This window comes from Rana temporaria, chromosome 11 (genome assembly GCF_905171775.1).
Source record: "Rana temporaria chromosome 11, aRanTem1.1, whole genome shotgun sequence".
Lineage (NCBI taxonomy): Eukaryota > Metazoa > Chordata > Amphibia > Anura > Ranidae > Rana > Rana temporaria.
Window position 1 is genome coordinate 151,963,756 of NC_053499.1, and position 6,000 is coordinate 151,969,755.

Below are 6,000 nucleotides of genomic sequence, written 5' to 3' on the forward strand. Positions count from 1 at the left end.
CTATACCGCACTGCATTGCCGTACCTTACTTTGCACTGCATTGCCGTACCTTACTCTGTACCGCACTGCATTGCCGTACCTTACTCTGTACCGCACTGCATTGCCGTACCTTACTCTGTACCGCACTGCATTGCCGTACCTTACTCTGTACTGCACTGCATTGCCGTACCTTATTACTCTACCGCACTGCATTGCCCTATAGTATGCTACCGCACTGCATTGCCCGTCACTATATACTGCCCTTCATTACTCTATACTGCCTTCAACTGTTCTGCCTTTTCTACTGTATGTTGTGCTGCGTACCCCACTATACCGCCCTGCACTGTTTTTTACTGCATTGCTCTGTATATACTACACAGTATTTATTTTTTAATTAATTGGGGATGCACCAAAACTTTTTTAAGAGTAGCGATTTTAGTACCCGCTAATACCAATTACTGACACCTGCTGCAACTGTTTTTTATTGTACACGTCGGCAATGGTGCAAAGCATTGAAAAGTGGCGCTTTGTTTTTTATGTGAAACGTGTAAAAATCTTAAAGCAAAAAAAAAAAGTTTTAAAAGATAAAAATCGTCAGGAAAAATTAATTGGAGAAGAAGAATAAAGGAGTTAAGCCCTCGTTCACATTGGAGTGACTTGTCATACGATTTGACAGGTCAAATACTTGGTATCGGCACTGATACTGGTATCTGTGCAACCCTCATTTTAATAATTTAATATTGTCTTTTCAAGCTTGGTGGTTTTCACATAGACAACTTTAGTGTTGAATACAAAGGCAGCCAGGCAGTTAGTATTTTCAGAAAGTGTTAATGATGGTAACCCTTGCATTCTGACAGGTGTCCTTCTTCCTTTTTTTTTTTTTTTTTTTTTTTTTTAATTGGCCTAATGTGATTAAGGTTTGTTAGTGTATGGTGGCTGAAATATATTTGCAGAATGGGGAGCGGTCAGTCATCGCGAATCTTTATAGGAAGTTTTATAGAACGTGTCGGTCAGTCTGGTGGCGTCGGTTGGGCTCGGCCACCTTATGGCTTTTTTAATGTCTTTGGGAGAGTTCCCAGTGCTATTGGTTACTGCGCTTTGCACTGACGTGCTAAATTTGCTTCTAGCTACTAATTTTCTTATTACATGGAGCAGATTGTGGGGGGGGGGGTTATAATTTGGAGGTCTTACATTTTCACAGTATTCACAATATGAATGAGTTTTTGTCCTCCCCCCCTTTTTTTTTTTTTTTTTTTTTTTTTTTTTTGTGTATTGCTATTTGCTATCTATGAGGGGGGAAAACAATAAAATGAATATGCCAATATCCTAAACCGAGACTGTTTGTTTTTTATTTAGTTCTGTTTGTAGCACAAAGCACCTGTACAGTATTTCATCCTTCTTTTTTTTTTTTGCCGTCTTGTGTCCCAATATCCTTTTTTGACTTTCTGCCTCGGACACAAAATAGGAACTGGGAACCATCTTTTCTCATACAGTTGCCACTGAAATGGTGAACTACAGCGTATGCAAATGTGAGAGCCGTGTATACCTGCACAGGTGTTCTGTAAAAGCGGAGTATACTTCAACTACTGGGCCCTTTCACCCCCTTCCTGCCCAGGCCAGCTTTCAGCGCAGTTTCAATTTTACATGACAATTGTGTGGTCATGCAACACTGTACCCAAACCACATTATATATATATATATATATATATATATATATATATATATATTAGTCCCGATACCAGTATCGGGACCGATACCGAGTATTAGCGGGAGTACTCCCGCTAATACTAAAATAGAATACTTCCGCCGCCACGTTAATCACCGCGGCGCGGGAAACTTTACAGACCGCTTTCGTTTGAATAGCTATTTTCCCCACCGCACATAGACACTCCCCCTTGGACGGATCTGTCCAATTGCGAGCAAGGGGGAGTGTCTATGCGCGGTGGGGGAAAACAGCTGTTCAAACGAACGCTGACTGTAATGTTCCCCGCGCCGTGGTGATTAACAGTAGGTACGGGGGACATGGCTGGATATAGACGGGGGACATGGCTGGATATAGACGGGGGACATGGCTGGATATAGACGGGGGACATGGCTGGATATAGACGGGGGACATGGCTGGATATAGACGGGGGACATGGCTGCATTTGGGGACACATTTAAAAAAAAAAGTATCGGTACTTGTACTCAGTCCTAGAAAAGTGGTATCGGGACAACCCTAATATATAATTTTAAGACCGCTTTCTTTTGGTGGTATTTAACCACCTTTTTTGTTTTTTATGTTTTGCTGAACGGAAAAAAGACTGTTTTTGTTACAAGGATGGAGGCGCCAGGACTGAGCCATCATTGTGGGCACCTAGGACAGGCAAGGGTCCTTATTAAAAGTCAGCAGCTACACTGTTAATAGCTGCTGACATTTATTTATTCTATTTTTTATTTGGTATTTAAAAAAAAAAAAAGAAAACAGGGTTGAACTCCACTTTAACTACATGTTTAGCTGCTTGCCCGCTAACTCGGTCTGACCGCATAATATGCGAGGATTTTTTTTTGTCTTCCCTGTGTACATCTTGACTAATCTTTAATTCCCTCCTGGGATTCCTTTCCTGCCAGTTGTTTTCTGCAGACATCCTTAGAGCTGCTGCATGGGTGTAAATTCTCGCCCCCCCCCCCCCCCCTTACTTTATGTGAAATGATTTTCATTAACATTCAATTAGTGAAGTCGTAATATTGATGGAAGTGTAAAACAAGGCCGTATTTAAACTTTATGTGACCACTGAGGAGAGGGCCTGGATCACTTCTCAAGAAGGAGAGGACTGTAATTACAGGAGCCATACTGGATTATATTGTCGGCTCAGCTGCTGGCTCATGTGCTCACTTTATCAATGCGGCTTCCAAATGTAACCTCTTCAGCCCCGGACCATTTGGGTGGTCAAAGACCGGGCCGCTTTTTGCGATTCGGCACTCAGGCTCTTTAACTGACAATTGCGTGGTCGCGCCTCCCAAACATAATTGACACCCCCCCACACACACACACACAAATAGAGCTTTCTTTTGGTGGTATTTGATCACCTCTGCGGTTTTTATTTTTTGAGCTATAAACAAAAATAGAGCGACAATTTTGAAAAAAAAAAAGCAATATTTTTTTACTTTTTGCTATAATAAATATCCCCCCAAAAATATATATAAAAAAAAAAATGTTTTCCTCAGTTTAGGCCGATGCATATTCTTCTACATATTTTTGGTAAATAAAATCGCAATAAGCGTTTGATTTGGTTTACGCAAAGGTTATAGCATTTACAAAATAGGGGATAGTTTTTATGGTATTTTTATTATTTTTTTTATTTTTATTTTATTTTTTAAATCGTGACTGCGATATTATGGCGGACACATCCGACACATTTTTGGGACCATTGTCATTTTTCACAGCGAGCAGCAGTGACAATATTGCGGTTTAGGAGTTAACCCCCTACAGCGCCCCCTAGTGGTTATGTGTGACCTCATATGTGTTTCTAACTGTAGGGGGGCGGGGCTGGACGTGTGAAGTCACTGATCGCCTTTCCCTATATCAGGGAACAGACGATCAGTGACACTGCCACTGTGAAGAACAGGGAAGGTGTGTTTACACTCGCCTCTCCCCGTTCTTCAGCTCCGGTGACCCGATCGCGGGACACCGGTGGCGATCCGGTCACGGAGCTTTGGACCAGGTCACGGGCGTGCGACCCATGACTGGGCACCTAAAGAGGATATACAGGTACGTACCTGTGCCCAGCCGTGCCATTCTGACGACGTAAATGTGCAGGAGGCGGTCCTTTAGTGATTAAGCGGTTAAAAAAGGATTCTTGTATTGGTTCAAATAGTAAAAATGTAGATTTTAAAACAGTAATAAAGATATAGTAGACACAAATCATTAATACACCATGCATGGATTTTTTCAGATGTATCCATTATGCCTTGTACACACGATCGGAATTTCCGATTGAAAGTTTTTCATCGGATATTCTGACCGTGTGTGGGCCCCATCGGACTATTTTCCCGTCGAAGTTTAGAAATAAAACATGTTTTATTTTTTATTTTTTCTGATGGGGGGGGAATCCCATCCGAAATTCCCCCCCCCCCCCCATAGTAATAAAAGTGAGGTAAAACAAAGTAAAAAAACAATATATGATGCACAATAATATATTTGTGTATCCCCCCCCCCCCCTTTTTTTTTGCATATAATAATCTCATGCATAAAAAATACATTCTTGTGTGGAATTTAAGTATTATTTACAAATTTTGCGCCTTTTGTTTCTTTATTGTGGGGGGAAAACTATCAAATCACAAAACAAATAGAAAAACAAAAAAACTGAGTAAGAGTAATGACTCTGTTATGTGATATTTTCATCATATGATGTATGACCCTCATGGTTTTCTTTAATAATAAAAAAAAATCATCGCACTGACCAGGTGATTGATGACTTTGTTGATAAACAAAGTCACATCATCCTGATAAAAATCGCACATTTGTGTCAAAATTGTCCGAAATATCCACCATAATGTCGCAGTCACGGAAAAAAAAAAATTGTGATCGCTGCCATTAGTAGTAAAAAAAAAAAAATGTTTATAAAATGGCAATAAAACTCCCCTATATTGTAAACGCTATAAATTTTGCGCAAACCAACCGATAAATGCTTATTGCGATTTTATTTACCAAAAAGAGGTAGAAGAATACGTATATAAAATGTTTTTTTATATATATTTTTGGGGGATATTTATTATATAAAGTAAAAGATATTGCATTTTTTTTTAAAACTGTCGCTCTATTTTTGTTTATAGCGCAAAAAATAAAAACCGCAGAGGTGATCAAATACCACCAAAAGAAAACTCTATTTGTGGGGAAAAAGGACGTCAATTTTGTTTAGGAGCCACGTCGCACGACCGCGCAATTGTCTGTTAAAGCGACGCAGTGCCAAATCGCAAAACCTGGCCTGGGCCTTTAGCTGCCTAAAGGTCCGGTGCTTAAGTGGTTAAATACTTTTGTTAATACAGTGGAACCTTGGTTTACGAGTAACTCAGTTAACAAGCTTTTTTTTTTTTTTTTTTTTATTCTGACTCGGTTTGCGAGTGATTTCTCGCAAGACGAGCAGAATTCAAGCCACTGCGGTGTGCAGTACCGCATTTGGCCAGAGGTGCGGGGGCACCGGTGACACTCAGAAGGGGTTGGAGCTGTTCGGAAATACTCAGAAATACACCATTCCCCCTCCGGGGGTTTCCGAGATCAGCTGAGCTGTCTCCGGGTATTTCCAAGGCTCTCTGGCGCCCCCCACCTCTGGCCACATGCAGTATTGCACGCCATAGAAATCAATGCGGAACAAATTATCTTTATTTCCATTGACTTCTATGGGGAAACTCGCTTTGATATGCGAGTGCTTTGGATTACAAGCATTCTCCTGGAACGGATTATACTCGTAATCCAAGGTTCCACTGTATAGTGTATTTACACATAAACACTTCTGATTTTTTGATTTCTGAAAAGATTCGCTAAAAAAATAAAAGTTTTGAAACGCATAGAGGAGACCACATTTTACCTGTGCAGTACTTTAGATTTTTATCAGGATGATGTGACTTTGTTTATCAAGAAAGTCATCAATCACCTGGTCACTGCGATGATTGATGGCTTTTTCTTTTTAAAGAAAACCATGTGGGTCATACATCATATGATGAAAATATCACATAACAGAGTCATTACTCCTACTCGTGGTTAAAAAAAAAAAAAAAAACACGACCTTTCAGATTTGGTGTTTACAAGACTAAAACCATTTTTTTTTTTTTGCTAGAAAATTACTTAAAACCCCCAAACATTTTATATATATAAATAACACCCTATAGAATAAAATGGCGGCCATTGCAATACTTTTTGTCTCGCTGTATTTGCGCAGCGGTCTTACAAGCGCACTTTTTTTTTAAAAAAATCACTTTTTTAATTAAAATAAGACAACAATAAATTTGGCCCAATTTTTTTTTACATATTGTGAAAGATAA